The following is a 19,605-nucleotide window of genomic DNA, read 5'->3' as shown; positions in this document are numbered from 1 at the left end:
GTAAAAGTACATTGGTGGAAGTTAAAGTCGCCTATTACCCGAGTACTTTTCTGATGTAAAATGTACTTGGTAGCATGAGTTGTCACAACTGGAAGGTTGTGGGTTTGATTCCCGGCTCCACTAGTCTGTATGTGTCCTTGGGAAAGACACTTAACCCCGCGTTGATGGCCAGCAGCGTGTGCATGTGTATGAAATATGAGTGATAGAAAATGGAGTAAAGCAGCTTTGAGTGGTCATCAAGACTAATAAAGAACCATTTAATAACTCTTCTGATTTTATTTGGTAGTAGTGAGTAACAAAGTTAGTGAGGGGAAATGTAAAAGAAAGTAAAAGTTGCTAGAAATAGAAATAACAAAGTAAAGTACAGATGTGTGAATTTAAGTACAGTAACCAAGTATTTGTACTTTCTTACATTACTGGTCAATGTTAAAATTTGCACCGTTTTTGTTGTTTTATGAATGACCTTCATTGACCTTTGACCATTCAGTCTAGTTTGGACATGGTATTTATTTATTTTTTTAAATGTAACCCAACATCATTGGTTTGTTTGGGTTTTGTCAATCCGCAGGGCCAGGGAACTGACACCGCAGTGACTCCTGCAAAGTAAACTTTCTAGTCGAGTGGAAAAAAAAAAAGACATCAAAGTAAACTAGCATAACAGCGATAATGTATAATAGGAAATGGGATTTGAGGTTTTAATCTGGCTTGGCTTGCATCCAGCACACCTGGCCAGGCTCAAGCAAACACACAAACAGGATCCTTAAAGATTTGCAGAAACAAATTGGCAACAGCGATCACCAAACAGTCGTATAAAGCTGGGCTCAGTCACTTCCTTTAGATACAAACTCTCTGTGGTTACCGCTTTCTCCGTGTCCTCAAAGGAAGAAAGGGAAGGGTGGATCGCAGTTGGCATAAAGACAGAAAGAGAGAGTTGAGGGAGGAACTGCATGATTTGAATGCGGACAAAAGAATGCCCCCGAAAATGAAAGATCATAGCGAACGACAAAGACGGGCGAGAGAAAGCTGGAGCGCACAGGGATGGAGGGGAAAGAAAAGAAAGGAGGGAGAGGAAGAGACATTTTCTTCCAGTTGTTGACATGGTGTCAGCAGAAGCTATCAGGGTTAGAAAAACACATCAGAGATTTGTTTGTTCTGTGAGAGTAAACTAGCCCATGCCTCTCTCTCTCACACACACACACTCACACACACACACACACACAGAGAGAAAACAAAGTGCATGGGACAGGTTGGCTCTTGTAGGAGGGAAACAGTTTGCAGAGCAGACAGAGTGTGTGAGAGGCATTAGGAGGTTAATCTAAGGTGTGGTCCACATTCACTTACCTGGTCAGGTGGGGAGGGTGGGGACGGAGAGACGGGCAGGTTTAAAGACACAGCAATCATATTAGGAAAAACTGGACGCGGTCAGTGGTTGATGTGATGAGTTTAACTCATAAAGACTAGCCACCAGGGGGCGGAACTCCTGGTGACAAAAATAACTCAGTTTTACATGGAGTCCACATTGCACTTGATTTATAATATCAGTTAACATTTTCCTGAGGAGTGAATGGTCTCAATCACTAGTTTTCTTCAAGACAGAACATGTCCATCCATCCATTTTCTCTAATCCCCATGTTGCATGTTTTTGGACTGTGAGAGGAAGCTGGAGAACCCGGAGAAAACCCACGCACACACAGAACACGCACAAAGGCCCATGAGTGCACAATGAGTGCTAACCACTACACCGACCGAGTGGCCCACAGTACATGTCAATTTATTAAATGATGTTCTCATATAGAGGAAACATGGGTGGGGACCAGTGTGATTGACAGCTGGTGATGTCTGAGAACTTCCGCTTGTAATAATAAAAGCTGAGATGGCACCAAAAAACAGAGTTTGTTTTGCAACGACAAGACTTTTATATCTATATACAGTCTGTGATATAAAAATAAATACATTTAAAAAAATGGAGGAGTCATTGACTAGAGATGAAAATGTGGCGGTAAAGACTAATGGACAGCTATTATCAGAAGGAGGTGTTAGCGACTTGTTTTTCATTTTTCGGTAATTAGATTAGCTGTGTCAACATAAATCGGCTGCATACAGTAATTCTGTGTGTGAGTGACTGGTTGCCATCCTCTAACCCTTTAATAAGCTTTAGTTCTGTCATTAATACTGTTTGAGAGGCACTACTGCACTCTGTGTGTGTGTGTGTGTGTGTGTGTGTGTGTGTGTGAGAGTGCGTGTCACATAGAAAGACAGAGTTTAGTGAGTCTGTCTGCTTGTGTCAGACGTAAACATTAGCCCCATTAAAATGCTGCTAATCCCTCCACATGACATGCAACCTGTCTTCAAACACACACATGAACACGTGTGTTACGAGCGAGCTGCTCTGTCATTAAGGTGAATCGCTGTCAGCTTTGAAAGCTTCGCTGTGAAACTTAGAGGTGACAGCTGATGTGTGTTTTTTTTGTTGTCGATGATGGTGATTTACTGCCCTTAGGCCGTTTCTGGAAGCTTCCTTTTGTGATTGTTGTGTTGTCCAATAAAGAAACTTGTATCTTACTTCTTATATTGTCAACCATGTCGTCGTACGGAATTACAGTACTGAGAAGCTGGTGAATCTTGTCTGTGATTGGACGGTCATCCCGCAAGAAGTCCTGAGGACTACCGTAATGACAAGAATATGGGTGCAAAGCTCTACTTCTCTGCTTTCCAGTATCAATCTATTCATCTTGTACCACTTTGGACGAAGTACGCACTTTTGATTCTTTTAAAAAGCAGCTGAAGACCGTGCCTAGAGTTTTATTGTTGCTTTTATTGCTTTTATTGTGAAGCACTTCATGATTTTTATGTGTGAAAGGTGCTAAATTAAGTAACTACTAACTCTACTCGGTTTGGTAATCAGTGGTCGTTTTCCATTACTTCATAGTACAGTACCTCCTCAACGTGTGCGAGGTCGTCATAGCTGTTGTGACGTCTTTTTATACGAGACGTCCAGTTCTCTCTGGATCCTCCCGCCTGCCAGACAGTGGCCATGGTGATTCTTGTGTCGGACATTGTGCTCACGACTCTTCCAGTGATGACACTCTCTGACCAATTAGTGGCCAGCAGTCTTTTGACATTACATTTTATTATCATCTCAGCAGTGTAACCTCACCAGAGCAGGGACTAAAAAAAGTACTTACTTTACTTACTTAGTTACTTACTTACTTTTTTCAAGTTTTTTTGAAATTATACCAATCACTTGCATCTTTTTTGTTGTCAAAAGTTACTTTTTTTCTTCCTTTGCAAAAACAGTAGTGACTCCGTGTTTCCCTCCTATATTACAGTAAAGTCAGTGTATATCCCAGTAGAGGATCATTATTTAATCATCATTAAATATTTATGGAGTTGTTGCCATCAGCAAAGATTGACACTTAAAAATGTTCCATTCTCCTCAAACTTTAACAAAGTCTCATATCAACAAACATGGATCACACTTATAAAATAAAATAAAATAACTATTGTGAATCAGACTGTGTTACTTTTATAAAGAGCAGGGAAATGAGATCCCATTGCAAGTGATGGAGAATCTGATCTATTAAAGAAGTGTCCGCAAGTGATCAGATTACCAATAACACCAGTTCTGAACAGAGCCTTTGAAATTATGTTTGTGATGCTTTAACCAAATGAGGACAAAAAAACAAAAAACAAAAAAAAAAATCCAATACTCCTAATAAATAACTCATTTCTGCCACGACTAGAAATGAATGTTTGGAATGAAAGACGGGGAGAAAGTGACAGAATGTTTCAGAATGTTTCACATTCACAGAGTGCCATCTCTCTTTACCTTGGAAATAAACAGACGGAGAGTGGAAAGACAACAAATGAGAGGAGAGATGAGAGAGGGGCAGAGCGGAGAGTGCTATCTGCCATGCAGAGAGGCATATTTACCAGTGGTGTTTTTCAAAGAGACATTTCTCTCAGCAGCTATTTGGCTCCTGCCAGGCAGCTGTGACAGTGAAATACATTTGGCCTGATTTGGTTTGTTTTGGTTGTTTTGGAGATGCTGCAATTATGAGAGACAGGGGGCTGGTGATCGAGCAGGTTCACTTTGATTCTTCTTCTTTTTTTTCACTCAGACCGTCCACATTTTCTGTTGCTCTCATGGCCCCCTTTTTTTAACCTGTGCCACTTTCATTCCTCCCACCTCACTCTCTCCTTTTATCCTCCGTGTTATGCCTCACTTTACGGTTTTCCTGTGAGTGAATTACAGCGTTTCAAAAAGACATAGAAAGCATTGCACTGTATCAGTCAGTCAACCCGTCCATCAATCAAAATCCCTAATTTGAATACCAACTTATAAAGTTATTATGTTAACTATTGTGATGATATATATATATATATATATATATATATATATATATATATATATATATATATACACATTAATTAAATGTTTTCCTTTTCCCCAGACATTGCCATCATGACCAGTGTCTTTGTCTGCTTTCAAAAAATGTTTGATATTTGTATGTGAAAATATGTGATTTTCTAGGCCAGCTCCTTGTTTCTAGAAATTTTTAGAAAACATCCAGGAAAATGTGAGTGAGTTCCCTGCCTGCATGCTCCGCCCACACGGCGCCCTTTGACCTCCATGTGTGGTCCAGAAGTGTGGACATTTTTCTGGACATTTCATACCTGTAAACAGCTTTTTGTGGTTTTGTGACAGTGGCAGCCATATTTAGACCTATGTTCCTATCTGATTCACAACCAAAGTTTGTCACTCTATGGTATATCCACACACACACACACACACAAACACGGTGTATGCACTTTATATATTCCGGCTGTCAGCTGATTAAAAAATTGAAACCTGAAGGTTGTAACGATAAATTGGACACTCTAAGTTGTGTGAGAGTGAATGGTTGAATGGTTGTCTGTCTCTATATGTGACCCTGCGAGCTGACATAGGGCGTACCCCCCTATATGCTATAGCTGCTCATATTTTGACAAGGAGTGGCTAAATATGGACATATTATTCCTGTGCTGGCCTCTCTTCAATGGCCCCCTGTCCAAACCTACTACTTTATTAATTTTGAACATAGTTTGGTTTATGTGCCAACACGGTCTCTGTGGTCTCAGGACAGTGGCCGTCTAGTCAGAAATAGTCAGAAAGAAGACGTTTGGTGATGTCAGGCAGGCAAAGCTCTATTGAGGGTTTTTTCTTTTTTAAATAAATCAAAGCTGAAGATGCACTTGTTCACTCTGGTGGATCCGTCTTATACGGTTTGTTTTGTACTTTCTGATGTTGTTTTAGTGTGTGTTTGTATTTTACGACATACGTGTGTATGTTTTTATTTATTTACTGTAAGACACTTTGATAGAAAGTGCTATACAAATAAATGCATTACTATTATAAGAAGAAGAAGAAGAATAAACATACAATAATAGGGTTCAAAGAAATGATCCTCTCTTTAAGTCTTTATTGTATCGAGTGGCTGTGAGCCGTTAATTCTCCACTTTTCTGCTCACAGCTGAAGATAACGTACCTGCGAGTCTCACTGGACAACTGCTGTCATCTCACTCAAGACTAGTGCTGACACATTTCTACCACGTGAACAGAATGATTGGACACACTGAGCGGCTTGAAAGCAAGGAACATTTCTCTGCAGCAGGGATCAAAATATCACCTAACATACACTGCAATGTAGTATATATATATATATGCATATATATATATATATATATATATATATGTATATTGAAAACATCCACGTTCAGAGGCAACACGAATGTCTCAAGATCATACAAAATGTAATGTAATGATTAAGTCACCTCCAAAGACAAAGAGTTTAACAGCCTTTAAGTCAGTGGTTCTCAAACTTTTTTTATTCCAAGTACCACCTGAGAAAATATTGAGGGCTCAAAGTAACACTGTTATCACCAAAAGTTAAAATAGAGTGGTGTAAATAGGTCGAGCAAACTCTTCCTCAGGTAATAATACTTCACACAGCTGGTTAAGAGAATTTAGATTAAGATGGACCGAGAGATAAGGTGACTCTAATTATTAGTTTTACCATTTCTTTTACGCACAAGGTCAAAACTCCTCAGCTCTACTCCAGTCAGTAAAACAGTATTTCTGATTTTCCACCAGAGGGACAATTTCATATTAATTAAAGTCATTTATCCATATCCCTATCAATAACTTTGGCCAGTGATGTGACAGCAGGACAGTTGTTATGATCAAGTGGGTTCTACAAGGCTACAGGAGTTATGGATGTGTGTGTTTGTGTGTGTGTGTGTGTGTGTGTGTGAGAGAGTTCATGATTCAAAGGCTCTTTTCAAACAGACTTGTCCTTTAATTCTGCCGCACAACAGACTATCTCTCTCTCTCTCTCTCTCTCTCTCTCTCTCTCTCTCACACACACACACACTTCTTTCTCAGCGGCTAATAGGGTGAAATGTGTGTCTCCGTGTAAACAGTGGATTCTCTTCAGGGTGGGCACATCTCTCCATGGCTCCGGGTCCCGAAACCGTCATGTTGGGATTTGCCCTTTAATCAGTGGCACCAGTAAGTTTAATAATCATGGGTCGAGACCCTGGTTTGGGTCACACATAGGTTAAATGTGGTCCCACAATGCTTTGGAACCTCAATTAGCTTCAGCTGCAGCTCAACAAGTGGCTTTTTCAGCGCCGGCGTGTGATTCTGTCGTCCACATGGATTTATAGATACTGTATATAAATGTCTACTGTGTCCACGGCCAAAATAAAACACTGGAACTGACAAGGGCACTGGAAACATGACAGGATTTTGTGAACGAAAGACGTGAATCATGTTACTTTTCATTTAGAAATACTTAATATTTAGAAACGTGTGTTCTTATGTTAAAACCAGTAGAGTAAGCAAATAATATAGGTCTGAGAACACAACACAAATATGAACTGGCATTTTTGGTTGGTTGATGTTGACATATAGTATTCATGGGGGAAAATGTACATTATTGTGTGAGCTATGCATTAAAAGTGAATTACTACAATTACTACTGTATGCCAGTAGGTTAGAGTTATTTCAGATAAGCTATCAAATCAGCAAAATGGTCATTTAACACAGTCTGTAACTTGACAGAAGTTTATTTGTATAGCCCTTTTCACAATGTGCTGTACAATCATAAATACAAAAACACAGCAATGAAAATAAGAACACACACAGTCCTACGCACAGTTGTCATAAACCAGTCCATACAGCACAGGGGGCTGCTGCCCGGAAAGAGCGCTCTCTGCATGTTTTAAAACGAGTATGGGGGGGTCATCAAGAGTCTTTGTCCTGATGTCCTCAGGGAGAACGTGCTGGGCAGCCAGTGAAGGGAAGCTAAAACAGGGCTAATGTGCAGCCTTCGCTGGACTGCTGCCTTATTAACGCAAAAACACTGACATTACCACTGATGTGACTATCATGGAGAAGCCTTTTTGTTTTGTAATTCGTGTGGAAACAAATGAGTAGTTTGACTCTGGTGACCTTCCAGATCATAATCTCACACGCTGGAGCCGGAGCAGTAATCCCAGTGCAAAAGGCTGACCGGGAAGGTGAAGTCAACGTTTCTCTGAAACACAAAAGATCATGCTGACTTCCTCTGTTTACTCCCTGCACACACACACACACACACACGCACGCACACAGCAGCTGTTTAAACTCATCATTCCACTGAGACTGCACAGTGCTGAAAGACAAATATGGACAGAAACAAGTAAACAAATAAGCCTCAGTGAATAATACAACATATTGGTAAACAGGTGTGGGTGTGCTAACTCATCCAGTACATGTACATTAGCTGAGTGTGTCCATAAGTGACTGCTATGCACACAATTGTCTTCCAATAACTGGGTTAAAAATGACTTTAACATTGAAGACACCAGCATGTGCTGTCAATAATGATGTCAGTACATTTGTGTTCACTAACGGTGACTGTCACATAACAAACCTTATAACACATAACACATGAATCCTCACATTATGCTGGTTTTGTTCATTTTAGTGTAAACAGGAAACATCTAGTCCACTCCACAGGGGGTTTGTGTCGTCGTAGATAATATTGAAAAAAATAATAAATATATCATGTACAATAGACAGACCGATAGATAGATAGATAGATAGATAGATAGATAGATAGATAGATAGATAGATAGATAGATAGATAGATAGATAGATAGATAGATGCTACCTAGCTTCGATACAGTAGATAGATGCTAGTTAGCATAGATGTGTCTCATGTTGCCTGTCCTGATGACAAGACCACTCTCATGTGAGCATAAGTGATGAAAAACTTTGCCATTGTGATGTTAAAATATTCAAGTGTGTGTGTGTGTGTGTGTGTGTGTGTGTGCGCACTTATCTGACTGGTTTTATCTTTCCTCCCTCTCTCTCTCTCTCTCACAGTCACACACACACACAGTCCCTCTCAGGATTAAACATGTTTATCAATTATCACTCCATCTTGCCTCCAGCTCTCAGCACGCCACACAGCTAATTGAATCATTAAACAATCGCTACTCCTCAGGGAGTGTGTTTGGTGTGTGTGTGTGTATGTGTGTGTATGTGTTTGGTGTGTGTGTTGTAGGGTGAGAGGGGAGTTGTTTGCAAACATGATGATGCCCTCGGGTGCCTGCATTGCACATCAAATATGTTTATTAATTCATGAGGCTTGTATTCACACACACACACACTCTCACATACAGACACACACACACACACACAGGTTTGTGCAGCTGTCCATTTAAGGACTTAACCAGAACCTGTGAATGCCCTCATCCTAATCTTAACCTAACTACAATTCAAATCTTGGGCCTACACTTTACCAGTTCCTCAGAAAATAGGTTCTGCCTCATCAGGACCAGGTTTTGGTCTCCATGAGGACTACTGGTCCTGACAAGATGCCAGAAAATGTCCTAAAGAGGGAACAAATACACACACACACACATGGCCACACGCAGCTGGGGGCCTCTTGAGCCTCTTGAGTTCTCACACTGCCTATGGTCGACTGTATTGAGAGACAGGTTTCTGACAGGTCCTTGAAATATAGTTGTGAATATAAACATATATATATATATATATATATATATATATGTATATGTTTATGTCTTTTCAGTCCTGGAGCTCTTAAAGCTCATACAAGGTTCACTTTTGTCACCTGTTTTTTCTAAGATTGTCCTTTACCTGCTTATGTTCCTCCGTTTATGATGCTCTTGTGATGTTCAGTGTTTTGTCAGTTCACCTTCACCCTCTGCCATTTCCATCACTGCAAACAAATGTGTTTTCTTGCATCGGTTATGCTGTGAGTGTAGTAGTGTACATATTGAAAGCAAGACTTGTGGGGAAAGCTGTATAAATGAGCATGGCGTTGTGTTTCTGTTGTAATCACTTTTAACATCATAATGACAAGTTGTCATTTTCAGCTGTATTTCTGAACAGAGGTTTTCTATCGCTTGAACTTTGAATCAGGTTTATAGTTCTTTTTTTCTCCATATACAGTATCAGTGGTTACGTGATAATCGCCTATTTTTAATTTCGGAGCTTTTTTTTGTTTGTGTGTGTGTGTGTATGGTGTCTTCTTTTACTTCCTGCTCTTCCGTGTTTCACGCCTCCCTGATTACACACACCTGCTCAATTGTTTTCCCTGCGCCTCCACGTTTCACTCTGTTCATATATAGTTTGTCACGTCTGTTCCTGGTAATTGTCCTTCATGTGATTTTCACCTGAGAAAATATGGAGCTCTTGAAGTAACACCATTACCACCAGTGTTTAAACACAGTGGTGTAAAAAGGTTCTTCCCAAAAGATCATTTGCTCTCGCATCATCCTCCTCTTCCTCACATATACTTCACACACTGGTATTATGACATTAGATGAAGATGAAGTGAGAGATAAGGTGACTCTAATTATTATAATTAAATGTATTATTAAATGGAAAAAAAACTTGGGTGTGAAGTGACAAAACTCATGATGACTCAGGGAAAACACTGTCTTCCCTCAGTGCACTGTTTGACTTATATATACTGTTCATAGCAAAGCTATTGTCATTTAGCTTGTTTTCATACTTAAAAACCGCGTCTGTTAATCCCTCACACGACAGAAAAATCTGTTCAAATCAGCCTAAAATCCGAAGACGCCCAAGATTGTCCAGGGCCAGATCAGGACCGAAATTACCCTGTAGTGTGGGGCCGGCTTTCTGCCATTCTCATGCTTCACTGTAGCCAACGAGCAGCAGATTCATGCCACATTCTTTATAAACGCTAATCTCTGTCCACATTCAGAGATTTGCATCAGTTCACACCCACTTAAGTTTTTCCACTGACTGTGCTTCATGTTCCGCTTGAACACGCCCTCACAGTGTTTACAAAAACACTCCTTCAGATTCGCTCTGACAGGACGATGTTTCTGAGATTTTGTAAAAAAAAAAAAAAAAAAAAAAATCTGTCTGTTTTATTAAATCTGTATTTAAGTGTTTCAGTGAAAAGAAGTAGAATAGTTGTAAGAGCCCCGGCCACGTGGTTCAACGTGTGCGTCTCACCTGAAGAGCCTCTCTTCCAGGTTCATGCTATCATTGATTACCGCTGATCTACTCTGATTTGTGTTCCGTTTATTGCATTTTCTGACGCGAGATAAGGACCTGTTTCGTGATTGCTGTCATCGCTGATTGTGAACGTATTAACCCGTCATTACCGCGGCATCGTCGGCTCTTGACCAACCACACACTGTAATCAGAACAGCTTGATTCGCTGTCACTTTGCAGCAGTTTCACTTGGCTAATATCTGCTCCTAAAAAATGTCTTTGTCTCGACGACTCTAAAGAAGAATCGTCTCTCAAATTAGTCAGGTGAAAATGTCTTGTTTTTCTTTTTTCTTTCTCTTTAAATATAGCTGCTCCTGTCTGAGTGACAGACTATGTTCTGTCTACGGTTGAAACACAGTATATTTTGATAAAATGTCATTTATTACCTTTGGCTGGGACTTGATATTATTTTTTTTCTGGGGATGTTTTTAGTAGTTTTTAGTTATTAGATCTGTATCATCATACATCAGAGTTCATCATCATACAATCTGTATTTAGTATTAAAAACAAATGTTGTTAACCTTTAAAGAAAGTTAAAAAAAATGACTTATCTGCTCAGTATCAATAAATATTCTGGAATAATGACTCATTTTGACCATAGCCATTTTGATATACGCTACCGATCACATTAACACTGGCTGTGTTCAGGGCTGTGTGACAGTGAAACAGCTAAATGGAACTCAGCCAACAACAATTTGACAGTTTTGCACCTGTGAAATTCCCACTGTGTGTCAGAAGCATGACTCTACTTGAAAGCTCATAATAAAGCATCAACAATTACAACACTTAATGCGCCTTTTGCCGACCTTTTATTAACACGCGTCACATTATAGTTGCAGCAGATTTCAGTCGCACTCTTTGCCCTCAGTTTGAATAATAATAATAATATCCAGGGTTTCCAGTGCAGACAAAAATGAAAAATCCCACGTACAGTGGATAAAATGCTACACCTCACATTTTCCTTGAAAGTTGCTTGATGTGCTGAAAATCTCCCTGTTGTGGCTCAAATTGCAGATGTAGCCTGAAAGAATAAAGGAATGAGAGTAAATCTCTCTCTCTCTCTCTCTCTGTGCCTGAGGACGCTCTATCTGTCCTTTGATTCCAGTCTGAGACGGTTGCATTTCAACACGGCAGCCAAAATTGCAGCGCTTGACTAAATATGGAAGTGCAGCCGCGACATTAAAGAGGGAGACATAATTGAAGAACATAACTACAGGACATCCAAGAATAAGGTGGGGGTGATGGTTGTCGCGGCGATGAATCAGTCACAAGATTGAGTTGGAGGGAGACCTGCTTCTCTCTCTGAATCCCTGTCATGCTGTAATTTTCACGTCAGCATTCTTTCATCTGGATTTATCTCACTCTAGGAACCTTTTGCAGCACAGATACAACCACATGTTATTCATTTAACTACATTAAAAACAATACAATGTTATAATAGTTAAAAGAAAAAGAAGAAAATCATGGTAAAATGTGTCAAAATGACATCATATATCTGTCAGTCACAGGAAAAGGTGTTAATAACTTTTATATCTGAAGGTGTCATTAGGTTTGGACCTAATTGTTAATATTAATGTGATTTAGAGGAAATATAAAAACATTTCTCTGAATGCAACACTGCCCCAAATAATAATAATAATAATAATAATACATGGGTTAACCATTATAAACTGTGGCACTGAACTTCCTCTCACTCCAGCAGCCATTTTACAGTTTACCATTAATTATCCCACTCCCTGACCTCACATAGTTTTAACACTTAACAAGTGCCAGCAGTGGGTGTATCTGAAGTTTGTTGTCATGGTAACAATAATATCAACTGTATGAGGGTACCAACAGTAGGCAAAGGAAATAAATGTAGTGTTTATTGAGTTATAGCAGCAGTAAAAATCCAACTTTAAATCTAATAAAATGGAGCAATAATTGTATATTTCAAATTCTTATGAATTAATGTGTGCTTCAGTTTAGTTTGTTGCCATCAGACGACGACTGCTACACTAATCACGCTGCGATCAGCTGGCTTTCAAAATCCATGTTGCCTCTGTCAGTTATTATTTAGCATTAATACACGTGTCAACACTTGGAGATCAAAGATTCAAAGTTCTGTTTTAAAGCCCACAGATGTGCACAGGAGAACTTTGTTCTTTACCCGTTTCTCTTGAACAAACACATGAATACACGCAGCACATCATACGGAGACGGGAACTTCAGAGCATGAATTCAACAAAATGCAAAGCAAACATGACACAGCTGCTTCTCTCTCTCTCTCTTTCTCTCTCTGTCTCTTTCTCCCACACACACTTTTAGGAATCCCTCTCTCTCTGCTGGAGGTGTGTAAGTTATTTGTTGCATGCAGAAGGTAGACACAGGTGTGACAGGATGACCTTTCCATCACACATGCAAACATGTGCCCACGCACAAAGTAAGGCTAAAGTGGAGAGAGATAAAAGCACACACAAGGAACACACTGTACGGGCCGAGTGCCAGAACATGAATTTATCATATCCAGTGAACATGTGTACGTCTCCTCAGTGTTTGTCAGATTATGTTGTGCTTTGATTTCCTGCGTGACACGTCACGTTCTCAGACGTTGGCTCAAGATTAGGCAAAACAACTTTAATCTAAATGATGACACAACACAAATTAAAGAGAGACTGTATTTACTAAGATCCTATTGACAGACGCGTTGCTGTCACGTTTATCCACTTAAATTCTGAGTGAACGTGCGTCTGTTTCAGTTGTTTTAGGCTATGATTTTTTTCACATTTACTTCTTTTAATTTCCTTTAATTTAGGGAAATTCAACATGCAGGTATTTGGCATGTGACTGGTATAATGTGTCATTTGTAAGAAATAAGATATGGTAGAGGTCTCAAACTCACTGCCCATGACTAAATGTCATAATAATGAAAATATGGCCCATGGAAACAAAGTGGTGGAGAAGCAGCAGCAAACATACAGTAAATATGTTTGTTTGCAGTATAAACGTTTTTTTATTATTACAATCAACATTAAATTACATAATTACACTTTTTGTGTTTTAATTACACTTTAATTACACCACACATTATTATCTGTCTGTTTTTGATATTTATTGATTTACTGTGCATCATAAATAGGTTTTTATTGTGAAGTTTACGTCAAATTCCTATCAAAACAAGCACTTTTACTTTGAAATTATGTGACGGGTTATTGTGTTATAATCTGAGGCTCATATCTAGGCTGCATTAGGCCCCTGGTTTGAACCATCAGCCTTTTATTTCCGTTGCTGCTCATATAATTTAACGGTGACAGGTTTAAAAACATAATTTATTCCAACAGTGATTAAAAACCCTATAGCGAGCGCTATGCGTCCTTTCTTCAATTAAGCCGATGAAAAGCCACTTGATGTGTTGTATTCTTCTGACGCCGCTGAAGTTTTGTAAAAAAATACGCTTGACAGCTGGATGCAAACGACCGCTAATGAAAGTCCCATTTGGAACACACCTGCTGCGCTGATGCTCCTCCCTCAGGGCAGGCAGTTTGGGGGGGCAGGGCTGGAAACTGACACTATTTCCACTCCGATGCTGGTAATTCTGCCCTGTGGCTGAAGTCTCCTGGCAGCCATTTGGCAGGTAGCCAGTCTGTTTTCACCCGGTCTTATCTGATGTAAAACTACTTTGACAAAACCTTTGGCTCCGACTCAACTCACTGCTGCAGCCAGTTGAAAATAAAGAAATAGGTGCAAACAGCAGCCGGGTTAATTTGCTATCATTAAAGGGATTTCCAGCTCAATCATACGCGATCACTTTGATATCATCAGATCAAAGTAATGCGATTAACATGGACCACAGTGGTTACTTTAAGAGACACAAACACATAACCTGTTCTTACAGAGTGTGGGCCTGATATCAAAGGGGGTTCTGTAAAAATAATAATAATAATAATAATAATAAGATGTTTGGAGGTGAAAACTAGGCTAGGAAGCTAATTAATTAGGTTTTCTGGTGTGTTGGAGAAACAATAAACACAGAGCCCTTGTGCCCTTCCTCCCTGCAACACCTGGGTCTCAAATGTCAGACGTGTCTCACCTGGAAGTGCAGAGAGCGAGCAAACAAACAACAGCGTGCGTGGGTGTGCGTTTGTATTTGTGTTTAAGAGAGGAACGCACAGTGAGATTTCTTTATGACGGGCTAAAAGAAATAGAAAATCAAAACATTTCGCTGATATGAAAGAAATGAAGAAATGTGCTTTTTCAGGGGAAGTGAGCGCGGGATGTCTGTCTGCTCTGCATACAGGAGAGGGAACGCCATCCTTTCATCCTCCTGCTTGTTCCTTCATGGAATGGAAAGTAGTGAAATACGTGGTCAATATGTGCCTGGTTTTTTTGTGTGTGTTTGTGATGAACAGACGGGAATTATCCAGTGGTGCTGTGTGTGTGTACATGTGTGTGGACCAAACAAACCTATCTTTGTGAGGACATTGTGGCTGGTCCACATTACTTTGACGGGCTTTATTGAGGATTAAGATCTGGTTTCAGGGTTAGAATGAGGTTTAGGTTAAAGGTTAGGGTTAGGCATTTAGTTGTGATGGTTAAGGTTATGGTACGGAGCTTGGGAATGCATTGTGTTTATGAGTGTACACACAAAGAATGCAAAACAAGCACGTGTGTGTGTGTTTGGGTACTGTGAGAGAGGGGGCAGAAGTGGTTGTTTTAGTGATACATCTGTCACATTTCTACTAATATGTCCGTCATTTCTTATCCAAACTACGTCAAAGTTGACACTGCGCACACTGCTGCCCTTAGTAAGTCAAGTGTCAGACAGTCAGACTGGCGTTCCTTGCATTTATTGGACCACAGACCTTTCTGTGCGGAGTTCGCATGTTCTCCCCGTGTCTGCGTCGGTCTCTGGTTTCCTCCCACCATCCAAAAAAAGCAACCCTGCATCTCACTCATCTTCTACCGCTTTATCCTCCTTTACATGAGGGTCACGGGGGGGGGGGGGGGGGGGGAGCCGGGGCTAATCTCAGCTGACATAGGGCGAAAGGCGGGGTCACACCCTGGACAGGTTGCCGGTCCATCATAGAGACAAACAAACCATCTACAAACCCGCGTCTTCTTGCTGCCACCACTGCACCATCCGTGCGGCCCAACCCATCATCTGACCTTGCAGTTCCGGTTGTATAATGACAATAAACATCCTTTCCCCTCTATGATACCAAAAGGTTTTAAATTTACTATGTCAATGACCTTGAGATAATGTATGTTGGTAAGATTAGTCCACATTTTACAGTGCTACATTGGTCAGTGTGAGCCAGTCTAAGTCGTCACACTGTCATGTCACGTGACAGGATATTACATCACCTCCTCGGTCTATGTTGCCGCATAGTTTTGTACAGAATCTGGACCAAGATCCGTGTTGACACTGTTGGAAAGTGAGCGGCGTCAGTGAAGTGTTGACAACACTTGAATAGTGTGAATAACAGTTTAGCAAGAGTGTCATTTGTTAGTTAATGTAATTAAAAGGCAGTTTTGTTGTTTCTCTTATAGTGTATGATTCATTACAGTGTGTTACTAGCCTTGACACACATGCACTTTGCACTCCTGGCCTTTGTTTGCCTTCATCATTAGTTCTCCCTGCACAAAATGGTGTGTTTAACACAGATACACATTTTCAACTCTGCAGAGAATAGAGAATAGAGCTGATAAACATCTTAATTTGAAGGGATGGGTTGAGTCAGTTGTTTGGAGCTGCTTCTCATCCTTGTTTGCTAGGGAGAGTAAGTCTTTCTTTCCGCGTTACGCGTTCCATGTAGCGCCAGACTCTCCGGTCCAATCGAGGTTCGCTCGTTCCTCGGTCCTAAGATACAACAAAGGCGACAGTAACCATAGAAACCTACTTGGGGTTATGTATATATGTACTGTACAACTCGGCACTCGGAGAATACAAGGACATACAAAATCTCCTGGAACGGAACATGAGCTCGAGTACGCGTGCATAGAGCGAGGACAGCGGGTGAAAGCAGCTCTGCATGGACACAGGACACAAAGAGTCCGACCCGTCCCTCAACTTTCAACTATAGTGACTCAAGTTCATGTTCATGTCTTACAGACAGCAAAAGCATCCCACTCATGTAAATCCTTCTCCTCCGGCAGCACAGCAATTTATATCCTATGAAAATTGTTGTTGCTTTCGATTAGTACAAACATGTCAATGTCGTTACGTAAGGTGACGTTTCCACCCCCCCCCCCCCCCCCCACTCGTGAGATTGTCTTGGGCATGCGATGTGATTTTTTTTTTCGACCAGACAAACAGGCAACATTTCACTTCAAAGCAACAGGAAAAGTCAAGTGGATGCAAAACAAAAAACACTATCTTTGTGTCATCTTGACTGGCGGCGCAGTTGAAAGTCAAAGTGTGGACTGATTTGGAAAACACCGTCTGGTATGTCGCCGCGCTCATGTCATAGTGAGATGAGCTGATGTCCAAAACTGCAAGTACAGTTTCGGAGGCGGCTTCTGAGTTCCTGTTTTCGTTTCTGACGGAAATACAAGAAATAGTAAAAGTTCAGGACAATAATTATGCTTTGAAGGCTGATGTTCATGTTCAATAATGTTGAAAAACCTTATTGAAAGCATAGGACAGTATAGTCCACCTTGTTACTGTTTAAGCCAAGCTTTTATAATTGTTTTGTATTTATTTTGTTATAATATATATTAGTTGGCTGGTCCTCATTTTACATTTTTATTTACAAGGTTACAAGTTTGAAAGCATACAGAATTTGTATAGTCTCAGAGTCAGCTGCTGGCTCTGGTTTAACCTATTGGTCCATTTGACGTCGGTGTCTTTGATTTTTTGGAGTTTGTTGTACCTGTAGGACCATTGATTTACTCTTAATATTTTATTGTTTTAAAGCTTTAACGACTTAATGCTAAAACGGTTTTAATGGTTATAAGAAGATGTATTTTTCAATGTTTTGTTTTGGTTAAATAAAAGAAAAACAAATATATGTTTCAAACGTGTAAATTAAGGTGGATGTAATTCAGATGATCGTCACACTGTGACAGTTTGTTCCTGATCAGTTTGGACACTTGATGACTGGGAATGTTGCTGAAAAAACAAGCAAACGTGTGAATAATTAACACTTGCACGACGGAGCTTTTCCAAACGCCACAGTGCAGGTGGCCTATCGGACTGCACATCTGACCCGCTGGAGTTTACACAAGATGTCAGTCACAGACATGAGCATACACACTAATGCAATACACACAAGCGGGCCCACATTCACACGTAATGCTTGAACACATACACAATCAGGCAGGTGGCGTTAAGGGGGGGAGCAGTTGTTGCCTAAGAGGGAAGGGTTTGGCTCTGAGACAGACAGGCCATTAGTTATCAGGGTTTGGCCGATCGTCATGTTGACTGACGTCAGGGTAAGAGAACGCACTAAATTACTAAATATAGCCCACTCTTGCTGCTTTCACACACACACACACACAATCACGTATGACTGTGGCGACGATGCACATGTGCATAAGTGATTATTCACACATTTTTATCTCATATCAACGATGAACTTTGACATTCAGCCCACACACACTTTCTGCCGTCTCATTGGACACACACAGAAACATGTGGAATCAACAGCAAATCATCAAAGACATCAGTATCGCACCAGAATTTTAAATTTAAATTTTAAAGGAACATTTCAGGTCATGGTCAAAGTGAAGGACACACATCAGATGTTCTCAATTTCTTATTCAAATACATGAAGATTTATATTCTTCAGGAAACTTTTCAAACTTTTCCTATGGACACCAAAGATACCTGGAAGGTCACATTTTCCAGGAGAAACCGACAAACAATGTTTTTTCTGTAAAAGATGAGTCATGCCTGTAGTTTCCAGTCGGTTCCTTTGTGATTGTGATCTATTGTGGCCATGGCAAATTGAAAGTATCTGACATAATTATGTTCAGTAATGATTGGAGGAAAAACGTTGACATGGATTGTTTTTTTCTGTATACCTCAAAATTCCATAATCCAGTTTTCCGTGTTCATGTGAATACAAAGTTTTAATAGGGAGGCCCATTTCCACAAGAAAGGAGGAAAGGTCAAAAGAGGTCAAACTTGATATATAAAAATATAGTCGAAATTATGAGATAAAAAGTCATAATTATGAGATAAAAAAGTCATAATTATGAGATAAAAAAGTCATAATTATGAGATAAAAAGTCGAAATTATGAGATAAAAAAAGTCATAATTATGAGATAAAAAGTCGAAATTATGAGATACAAAGTCATAATTATGAGATAAAAAGTCAAAATGTAATTATTTCAACTTACTTTGAGGATATTTTTATTATCAAGGCTAAGTTTTACCTCTTTTCTTCTGGCAGAAATGGGTTTCCATATTTTTACGATATTGTAAAAGACAAAAATAATCCATCTACATTCATCTTCATAAGACAAAGAAAGGGCAGGATGAGGGATATTCACTTACAACATGCAACTTTACCAAGAAATGTTGCTAAATCTCACATACTGTACCTTGAGTGAAAGTTTAGGGCACAGCCATGCGTGAACAAGACAGAGCCGACGGAAGTGCATCGTAAGGGTGTAATATCGGACCTTAATAATGCAGCTCAGGTCAGCTGACCTCGTACTTTTTCTTTGTGCTCACACACAAACGGTGAGCAGACACACTGGCATGACTGGACTCGACACCGCCGGACAACAGAACACATCGTCGTGCCATTGTCCATCCTCTGAAAAGCAGAAAAGCTGCACACTCGCTCGGTCAAGGCAGCAGGCGCATCCTGACTATTTTGACTTCTTTTCTTCAGAGAGAGAGAAAATCAACCGCTCTGAGTGCACGAGAGATTTACCTCTTCACCTGAAAGACCAAACAAAATATCAGACTCCAGCGGTGCAGCTTCAGTATAAATGCTTTGTATTGTGCAATGTACTGTTTTGTGTGGTTGACATGTGGCAACACAGAGTGTTACGACTTCAAAATCACAGCGACAACAGCACACCTTAC

Source organism: Solea solea, chromosome 9, assembly GCF_958295425.1.
Source record: "Solea solea chromosome 9, fSolSol10.1, whole genome shotgun sequence".
Classification (NCBI taxonomy): Eukaryota; Metazoa; Chordata; class Actinopteri; order Pleuronectiformes; family Soleidae; genus Solea; species Solea solea.
This window is presented reverse-complemented; position numbering follows the sequence as displayed.